Genomic DNA, 10,232 nt, shown 5'->3' on the forward strand with positions numbered 1-10,232 from the left:
CTTTCTTTAGTGTTACGTAGTTTTCCAAGTACAGGTCTTTTATCTCTTTGGTTAAGTTTATCCCTAGGTACTTTATTCTTCTTGTTGCTATAGTAAGTGGGATTTTTCTCCTTCTATCTCTGATAGTTTATTGTTGGTGTACAGAAATGCCTTTGATTTCTCAATATTGACTTCATACCCTGCTATTTTGCCGAATTCACTTACTATGTCAAGTAGTTTTTTCGTGAAGTTATAGGGTTATTTATGTAGACTATCATGTCATCTGCAAATGACAATTTTACTTCCTCTTTTCCAATTTGGATGCCTTTTATTTCTTTTTATTGTCTGATTGCTGTGGCTAGAACTTCCAAGGCTGTTGCATAGGAGTGGAGAGAGTGGACATCCTTGTCTTGTTCCTGATCTCAGGGGGAATGATTTCAGTTTTTGTCCATTGAGTATGATGTTGGCTTCAGGTTTTTTTGTATATGGCCTTTATTATGTTGAGGTATGCTCCCTCTATTCCCATTTTTCCAAGTGTTTACATAATAAGTGGCTATTGTACTTTATCAAATGCTTTTTCAGAATCTATGGATATGATCATGTGATTTTTGTCTTTCGGTTTGTTTATGTGGTGTATTATGTTTATTGATTTGCAAATATTAAACCATCCTTGCATCCCTGTGATGAATTGTACTCGATCGTGGTGAATGACCTTTTATTGTGTTGCTGGATCCAGTTTGCCAATATTTTGTTGAGGATTTTTGCATCTATGTTCATCAGCGATATTGGCCTGTAGTTTTCTCTCTTTGTTGTGTCTTGACCTGGTTTTGGACTTAAGGTAATACTGGATTCATAGAAAGAGTTTGGGAGTCTTCCCTCTTCTTGGATTTTTTGGAATAGTTTGAGAATGTTAGGCATTCGTCCTTCCCTAAATGTTTTGTAAAATTTGCCTGTAAATCCATCCGATCCAGGGCTTTTGTGTGCTGTGAGGTTTTTGTTTTTGTTTTTGTTTTTGTTTTTGTTTTTTACTGCTTCTAATTTACCCGTTGTTATTGGTCTGTGCAGGCTTTCTACTTCTTCTTAATTCAGTTTTGGAATATTATATGTTTTTAGAAATTTGTCCATTTCATCTAGGTTGTCAAGTTTCTTGCCATACAGTTGTTTGTAGTAATTTCTTACAATCCTTTGTATTTCTATGATATTGGTTGTGATTTCTCCTCTTCGTTTCTGATTTTGTTTATTGGGTCCTCTTTTTTTCTTGATGAGCCTGGCTAAAGGCTTGTCGATTTTGTTTATCTTGTCAAAAAAACAGCTCCTGGTTTTATTGACCTTTTGAATGGTTTGTATAGTCTCTATGTCATTTCATTCTGCTCTGATCTTGATGATTTTCTTCCTTCTACTCATTCTGGGCTTTGTTTGTTATTGTTCTTATAGTTCTTGTAGCCACAGGGTTAGATTTTTTATTTGAGATTCTTTTATCATTTTTAGGTAGGCCTCTATTGCTATGAACTATCGTCTGAGGACTGCTTTTGCTCTGTCCCATAGGTTTTGGGCTGATGTGTGCTCATTATCATTTGTTTCCTAAAATTTCTTAATTTCTTCCTTGATGTCACTGTTAACTCATTCATTATTTAATCTCATGTTATTCATCCTCCATGAGTTTAAATGTTTTTGAGTTTTTTCATTGAGGTTGATTTCTAGTTTCAGGGCATTGTGATCTGAGAATATGCTTGATATAATTTCAATTTTCTTGAATTTGTTGAGGCTTGTTTGGTGTCCTACCATGTGGTATATCTTTGAAGATGTTTCATGTGCACTTGAAAAGGATGTATATTTTGTTCTTTGGGGTGAAAAGTCCTATATTTATCAACTAAGTTCATTTGATCTAGAGGGTTGGTCAATGCCTCAATATCCTTGGTGTTTCTTTGCTTCGAAGATCTGTCCATTGTTGACAATGGGGTGTTAAAATCCCCTGCTATGAGTGTGTTGCTGTTGATATCCTTTCTGTGGTCTTTCAAGATTTTCTTTACATATCTGGGTGCTCCTAAGTTCGGTGCATATATGTTGACCAGGGTTATATCTTCTTGATGGCTCGTTCCCTTACGTATTATGGAATGTCCTTCTTTGTCTCTTTTTAATGGCCTTTACTGTGAAATCTGTTTTGTCTGATATAAGTATTGCTACCCCAGCTTTTTTTTTATGTCTATTTTCTTGGAATATTTTTTCCCTCCCGTCACTTTCAGTCTGTGTAAATCTTTTCTTGAGGTGTGTCTCTTGTAGACAGCATATATGTGGGTCATGTTTTCATATCCATTCTGCTACTTTATGTCCTTTGATTGGAGCATTCAATCCATTTACATTTAAGGTTATAATTGACAGGTATTTATTCATTTACTTTTGTTCCTGTGTTCCTCTCCCTCTCTCTTTTTCTTCTTTTTCTTAAAGTGTTCCCTTAGCATCTCTTGCAATGCTGGTTTGGTGGAGATATATTCTTTTAGTCTTCCTTTGTCTGTGAAACTCCTTATTTCACCTTCCATTTTGAAAGAGAGCCTTGCTGGGTAGAATAGTATTGGTTGTAGCCATTTGTTTTTCATTGTTCGAAATATTTTTTGCCATTCTCTTCTGGCTTGTAATGTTTCTGTTCAGAAATCAGTTGATGGTCTTATTGGAGCTCCCTTGTATGTTATTTGCTGTTTTTCCTTTGCTGCCTTTAGGGTTCTCTCTTTGTCTTTGAATGTTGCCATTTTAATTATGATGTGCATTGGAGTGGGCCTTTTTGGGTTCGTCTTCATTGGGACCCTCTGTGCTTCCTGGTCTTGCATGATTTTTTCTCTCATCAAGTTAGGAAAATTTTCTGTCATTACTTTTACAATCAGGTTTTCTATCCCATGCTCCTCTTCTTCTCCTTCTTGTATTCCTGTGATACGGATAATGTTTCATTTCATGTTGTCATGTAGTTCTTTTAAACCCTCTTCATTCTTTTTAAATGTCTTTTTCATTTTGTTGCATTGTCTGGGAATTTTCTTCTACATTGTCCTCTAACTCATATGATCCTCTGCTTTGTTTAGGCTGCTTTTGATTGATTCTACTCTGTTCTTCAGTTCAGAAATTGTATTCTTTATTTCTTCCTGGTTTTATTGATAGTTTCTGTGTCCTTTTTTATGCTGGTGTAGTTCTCAGTAGCTTCCTTGTAGCTTCCCTGGAGTTCTTTGTTGTTTCCCTGGAGTTCTTTGTAGTTCCCCTGGAGTCCGTTGTAGTTTTCTTTGAGTTTGTTGAGTTCATTGAGCTTTCTCATTACTATTCTTTTGAATTCCATGTCTGATAGTTTGCTTGCCTCTATTTCATCTATCCCTTCTTCTGGGAATTCCTCCTTTCCTTTTGGTGGGGTGTTGTTTCTGTTTGGTGGGGTGTTATTCCACCTCCCCATTTTGGGCACTGGTCTTGTTTTGTTTCTGCTTCTTAGATTGATCTGCTTTTATTTTTTGCCTTTGTGGTATGACTTCTGTGGTAGGAATCTGTGTTATTCAGTGGTGCAGATTCCTTAATATCCTTATCTTGATGCTTTTGGGATACCTTTTATGCCTTTTTATTGGGACTCTCTAGTAGTATTTTGGTTTTGTTTGTTGTGTTGCTGTTTGGTGGGTCCTTCCTTTAAATTAGCTGACTGAGAGTCACTCTGCCCACTTCTGACAGTTGTTGAGCTGCCTCTAGCTGATGCCTCTTGGAGGGGAGTAGTCTGCTTATGAGATTTCTCCCATAGCACTTAGGTTGAGTCTGTCCTGGGATCTGGTCTGCTGCTCCTCCAGTTTTTTTTTCCAGAACTAGCATCTAAAGTTTTCCAAAGCTCCTGTAGTTCATTTCATCTTCTTTCATCTACAGCCCAGGTTCAGCGTGGGAAGTGTGCTTTTTTTCTGCCAGCAGGCAGGTGGGCCAGGGCAGCAGGGAGGCGCTAGGGCAAGGGCGGGGGGAGGCATTCCTCTGTGCTGGCGCACATGCTGGGGGTATTCCTCTGTGCACTGGGTGTGTGCTGGGGTGGGGTGAAGGCGTTCTGCCACGCTGGCTGGCGGTGGGTGTGGGGGCCCAGCGCGTCCCTCCAAGTGGGTTCCTGGGTGCGTGCTCCTCAAGGATTTCTCCCTGCCTCTAGCCTTTTCTCCCCATCTGCAAAAAACAATAAGTTTTTAAAAATTAGTGCTCGCTTCGGCAGCACATATACTAAAATTGGAACAATACAGAGAAAATTAGCATGGCCCCTGTGCAAGGATGACATGCAAATTCGTGAAGCATTCCATATTTTTATGCTATGCAGCAGAAAGAAGGAACTCTTGCCATTTGTGACAACATGGATGGAACTAGAGAGAATTATGCTAGTGAAATAAGGCAGGCAAAGAGAGAAAAATACCATATGATATCACCTAATACAGGAAACTAAGGAACAACACAAACAAATTAACTAAATAGAACAAGGAACAGAATAACAGTTATTAGGGGAGAGGGGGAAGGGAGAAAAGGGGGATAAGTAAGGGAAGGGTTTAGTCAAAGAACATGTATAAATGACTCATGGACATGGACAATGAGGTGGGGATATGATTGTGGGAGAAGGGGTGGGCTGGGTGGGGGGGAGCAACGGGGGAAAAATGGGACAACTGTCATTGAAAAACAAAATAAAAATTCTATAAAAATAAATAAATTAATTAATTAAAAAAAACTAAAGGAATAGAAAAGGAAAAGGAAAAACAAACCATACAAAGAAAGAAAGAAAGAAAGAAAAACCCTGCTGCTCCCAGCCTCCCAGAGCCAGATGTCACCCAGCCAACTCCTGGCTCTGCCAGTGGGCACAGCCTGGATCTCCACCTCTTGACTGCTCTCAGGGGAGATAACTTTGTGCTCCTCTGGCCACTGCCCAGGGAGCCAAGCCAGCCAGAACTCGCACCTCTCCCGTGTCTCCTCCGCGTACCTCACCAGACAGGTCGCTCAAAGGCAGCCTCCTTCACTGCCAGTAATGCCAAGGCTCAACTCCCGCCAGTATCCAGATGTTAACTGATGCTCTGTCCACATTCAGCTGAAACTATAGACCAGTCTCGGGAGCAAGCAAGGGCTGCTTCTTCTCACTCATCTGCCATCTTCTTCGATCCATTATAAATAAATATTTAATGAATAAATAAATAATGGAGGAAAGACAGTTCTTTATAGAAGAACTCTAGTTAATAAATGTAGAAGATTGAAGGAAATACAATATCACTGTTAGACAAAAACCATAATTATTTTTACAGATAAAATCCACCAATGAATGCTACAATTGGTGGGCAAAAGTTGGAGGAGAAACAGGATATTTGCACGGTTTCAAAGTATCTCTTCCAAGATATGTGTTAATTACAAAGAAAAAAATGGTAGATTTACAGTAGAGAAAACATCAACCAAGTGATCAAGTTTATAACCAGTAATGTCATATTACTAATATGTACTTCCTACTATGATGAAGAATACAACATCTCTTCTGTGGTATTCTTGCCAAATATGCATTACCTCCATCTACTTGAGTGAAAACATCAGAAAAGAAACTGAAGGCCATTTTTACTTCAAAAATGTCACAGTCATGAAATAAAAGTAAAAAATTGAGGAACTTACAGATTGAAAGAGATTTAAGGAGACATGACAACTGTATTAGATTCTGGTACACAAAATGATTAGTGGGAAAATGAGTGAAATTCTAATAAGGGCTGCAATTAGTAGTGTTGTACAGGTGTTAATTGTCCACATTTTAAAACAATTGTGCTGTGGTTATGTAATATGCTAACAATAGGGAAAACTAGGTGAAGAGTATACAGGAATGTGCTCTACCAGTTTTGTAACTTTTCTGTTGGTTGTAAAATGCTTAAGAAAAAAATTAAAAAGAAAAAATAGGTGTATGGTCAAAATATGAACATATGGGTGCTTAGAGAAAGGAACAATTATTATTTTTAATGTATTTTATTGATTATAGTGTTACATTTGTCCCAATTTCCCTTCCTTCTGCTCCCCTCCACCCGGTGGCCCCCCTCCCTCTAGCTGTCCCCCCTTTTAGTCCATGTCCATTGTTTGTGCATATAGTTCTTCTCAACCTCTCTCTGTCTATTCCATTCCCTCTTACTATGCTTCTTAATTCTTATACCATCTCCCTCCCTCTCCCCCTTCCCCCTTCCTGCTGACCTCCCCCCAAAATGCTCCCCATACCGATAGTTCTTTTTCCACTCTTGTTGCCTATTTAGTTTGCCTTTGTTTCAATTCCCTAGCTTCTGTTGTTGTTTCTTGTGATGCAGTTTTCATTCTACTGTTCATAGTTTTGATCCTCCTTTTTCTAAACCAGTCCCTTTAACATCTCATATAATAGTGGTTTGGATCTGATGTACTCTTTCAGTTTTATTTTGTCCTGGAAACACTTTCTCTGCCCTTCTATTCTGAATGACAGTTTTGCTGGATAGAGTATTCGTGGCTGTAGGTTTTGGATTTTCATTACTTAGAATATTTCTTGCCAGTCCCTTCTTGCCTGCAGGGTCTCCCTTGAGAAGTCAGCTGATAGTCTAATTGGGACCCCTTTGTACATGATTCTTTTCTTCTCTCTTGCTGCTTTTAAGATTCTCTCTTTATCTTTAACTTTTGACATTTTGATTATAATGTGTCTTGGAGTGGTTCTCCCTGGGTCCAGTTTTTTTGGAACTCTCTGTGCTTCCTGGACCTGTACGTCTATTTCCTTCCCCAAGTTTGGGAAGTTCTGCTTTATTATATTTTCACTTAATTTTTCAATTTCTAGTTCATCTTCTTCGCCCTCTGGCAAACCAATGACTCTTATATTGGGTCTCTTATAGCTCTCCCAGAGGTTTCTGATCCTCTCTTCATTTTCTTTGCTTTCTGTTTCCTCTCTCTGCACTGGTTGACTGTTTGCTCCTTCTCTATGTTCTGGTTTGTTGATTTGAACTCTGGATTTTATTTCCTCACCATCTGTCTTGTATGTGGTTTTGTTCCTTTCAGTATGAGTGTTTTTCAATTCTTTCTCATCTTTTTCCAGATCTTTTGTTAATTCTGTAAGCCACCTGATAACAATGGCCCTGAACTGAGCCTCTGACAGGTTTCTTATTTGTTCATCTGTCAGATTCTTCATCTGTTGCCTGGTGAGCTGCGCCACCGGGATTTCTATAGTTGTCTGCCTCATTTTGACAGATGCGTTTTGTTTTCTTGGGCCGGCTATAGGGGGCAGTGCCTGTGTACTTGTCACAACCCAGCGACCGGTGGCGATCTGCAACCTTTTTTGCTGCACTGTGGCCCTTAGTGGTCAATACCCAGCGACCGGCGGCGATCCGCAACATTTTTCGCTGCGCTGTGGCGCTTTGTCATCACTGCCCAGCGACCAGCGGAGATCCGCAACCTATTTCACAGCGCTGTGGCGCTTTGTGTGGGGGCCGGGGTCCAAGATGGATTCCTGCAGTTATTCCGCTAGGAGACCGGGATCCGTCCTCCCGCCCTCTGGGCCTCAGTGTTGGAGGTGATGTAGTGGCTGCTTTTCTGAGCATTGGGGTCGCGAGCTGCCGGGGTTAGACTGCAGCTGAGATTGCTCTCCCTGCCACTGTCCCAGATGCTACCGCAAACAGCACTGCCCACTTTCGCTCTTACCTGCCCAAAGAGCGCCGCTGGTCTATAACTTCGTACGTTGGGCTTCCGTGTAGTTTTATTTTCTGGAATTTCTAGTTATCTTTTGTTTTGAAGTAGTTGTATTCCTCTCTAGTTGTAGAGGGAGACCGAGCATGTCCATCTAAGCCTCCATCTTGGCCGGAAGTCAGGAACAATTAATTATTCATTGTGGATGCCTGAAAGTATTCAAAGAGGGGACAATATTTTACCTGGAATTCCCCCCCAAAAAATATGGTATAAGTTTCCCAGGTGAAAAAAGTGGTATGTATATTGGAGGTAATTGATGCATAGAGTATACGGCTTCTAATTTCACTGTAAGTAAAATTTTATTCCCTCTTAACTCCATTTCTGCCAGTTATAGTTAACTTTAGAAGCTCTCTTGTTTTCTTTTACTTTCTTTCTTCCTTCCTTCCTTCCTTCCTTCCTTCCTTCCTTCCTTCCTTCCTTCCTTCTTTCCTTCCTTTCTTTCTTTGCTAACACATCAAATTCTAAAGACTTGTTTTTAAAATGCAAACCTTTGTAATTTACAAAAGTTTCAATAATAAATAAATAAAGGTGATCTCTTTTCTTTCTCCTACAGTTATAAAGGGAAAGAGCTTGTTCCACAGCAACATACCCAGTTCAAATAAACTTATTTGATCAGATGTTAAATTCAAAACATTTAAAATATAACAGTTTTATTTTTCCTGCAGAACGTGGCAACCTGTGTTAATATTCATAGCTGTTATCTATTTGGTTTGGCTCTATTAATAGAAATCTGTCCTTGGAAGTATAATTTAAATAAATGACTGTGAAAGAATGCCTAAGTTTAAAGAAATTGTTGTTATGCCCAGTAAAACTATCCTTGAAATAGAAATCTCTAATTCCAATTGGTTGTCACACTTGATAATTTCGTTCCCGTGTCATAATGTTTTGATATATTTGTGTTTCTAAATAAAGTAAATATTTGTAAAATTGTTCTGTCAAATCAGAAAAGAGCCATTGATACATTCCTCTTCTCCCACATGCATGAAGGTAGAAAAGCTGATGAATCTACTAGATTTCTTATTTTATTTTATTTAAATATTGGCTCCAGGAAAACTTATTTTATGCTTAGAATCACATGCTCTGTTTTGGGTATGATGACTGATTCAAATTAGCTGAAGAATATGATGAATTGAAAGGAGTCACAGGAGATGAAATTGGAAAAATAGTCAAAGCTTAATTGTAAAAGGCTTTGAACACTAAAGAGTTTGGAAATAGCTTTATACGTGTATCTCATTTTTAGTTTACTCTCTTTTGATAGAATATTAGAAAGTTTTCCCATTTCTAGTGTTCTTTTACTTGGAAATATGAAGAAACGAGGGCTCCTTACAAAATCTGTTATACTAATTGTTAAATGATATATCAAAGCCATTAAAATCTGCAGACTGTCTGTTGGTTTCATATACTTCCATATGAATCTTATCTCTTTCCAATAATGAAGGATCCTACTAAACCAATTAATGGAATGTGAAGTAAAATAATAAGAGACTCTAGAACCCTGCAGTGGGTACTATGATGTTCTCCAAATCACCTATTCTATTCCCCCTTGTGCAGAAACTACATTCTACACTCTTCAGCTGTGTTCTAATTAACGTAAGTTTCTCATGTTAATCTCATCCTCTTTATCAAAGTGAATGGATACAATAACTTCAAAAATATATCTAGGACTTCCAGCCAAGATGGAGGCATAGACCGACACGCTCTGTCTCCCTCTACAACTAAGAAGGATTACAGCTAATGCAAAACTAAAAATAATAATAAGTTCCTGAAAATAAAGCTACATAGAAGTCCAACATATGCAATCATAAACAAGTGGTACTCATCTGGACGGGTAGGAAGTGCGAGCCCACGGCTGAGAAAGATCGAACTGTACTGGAGGTGGCAGCCGCAGCAGCCAACAGCAGGACCTAGTGAGCAGACGCCTGTGTTTGGAGGGAGAAGAGAGGTGCCTTGGGGTCACCCCAGCTGCAGACCGAATCCTTCGGCTTGCAATTCCAACAGTGAAGAGGGCAGACCCCGTTGGGAGGCGGCCCTGTTCACCAGCGGAGAGTAACAGCAAGAATTCATCTTGGACCCCCGCCCCCACACAAAGCGTCACAGGGTGGTGAGAAAGGTCGCCAGGTTGTGACAAGCACACGGGGCTCCACCCAATACAGCATAGGAGGTGTGACAGTGCCCCGCCCAAGAGGGAAAGATAAACAAAATGGTCAGAATGGCAGAATTAATGATTGAAATACCAATCACACAGCTAACGAAAAAACAAATAAAATCCTTGACTGAGGAACAAATAGCAAATCTTTTGGAAGCTCAGTTTAGAGCCATGGTTATAAGACAGCTTACAGACCTAACAGCGGGGCTGAATCAAGACTGGAAAGGAATAGAGACTAGCCCTGCTGACATGAACAAAAATACATACAAAACAAGTGATGAGGAAGGGAAAGCCATGGATCAAATCAACAAATCGGAACATAGGGAGGGAACAAACAGTCAACCAGTGCAGAAAGAGGAAGCAAAGAATGATGAATATGATGAGAGGCTCAGAAACCTCTGGGACAGCTATAAGAGAA

The 10,232-nt window shown here is 39.4% G+C and overlaps 1 non-coding gene across 1 annotated transcript; it reads left to right on the plus strand.

Moving 5' to 3' along the window:
- The first annotated feature begins 4,167 nt into the window (after window positions 1-4,167).
- LOC149991323 (U6 spliceosomal RNA) lies at window positions 4,168-4,274 on the plus strand. The gene has a single exon (XR_016508854.1). It is a non-coding gene; the product is annotated as a U6 spliceosomal RNA (small nuclear RNA).
- Window positions 4,275-10,232: the final 5,958 nt, after the last annotated feature.

The sequence above is a fragment of the Furipterus horrens genome, unplaced genomic scaffold (genome assembly GCF_987537825.1).
Source record: "Furipterus horrens unplaced genomic scaffold, mFurHor1.1.pri manual_scaffold_17, whole genome shotgun sequence".
Taxonomy (NCBI): Eukaryota; Metazoa; Chordata; class Mammalia; order Chiroptera; family Furipteridae; genus Furipterus; species Furipterus horrens.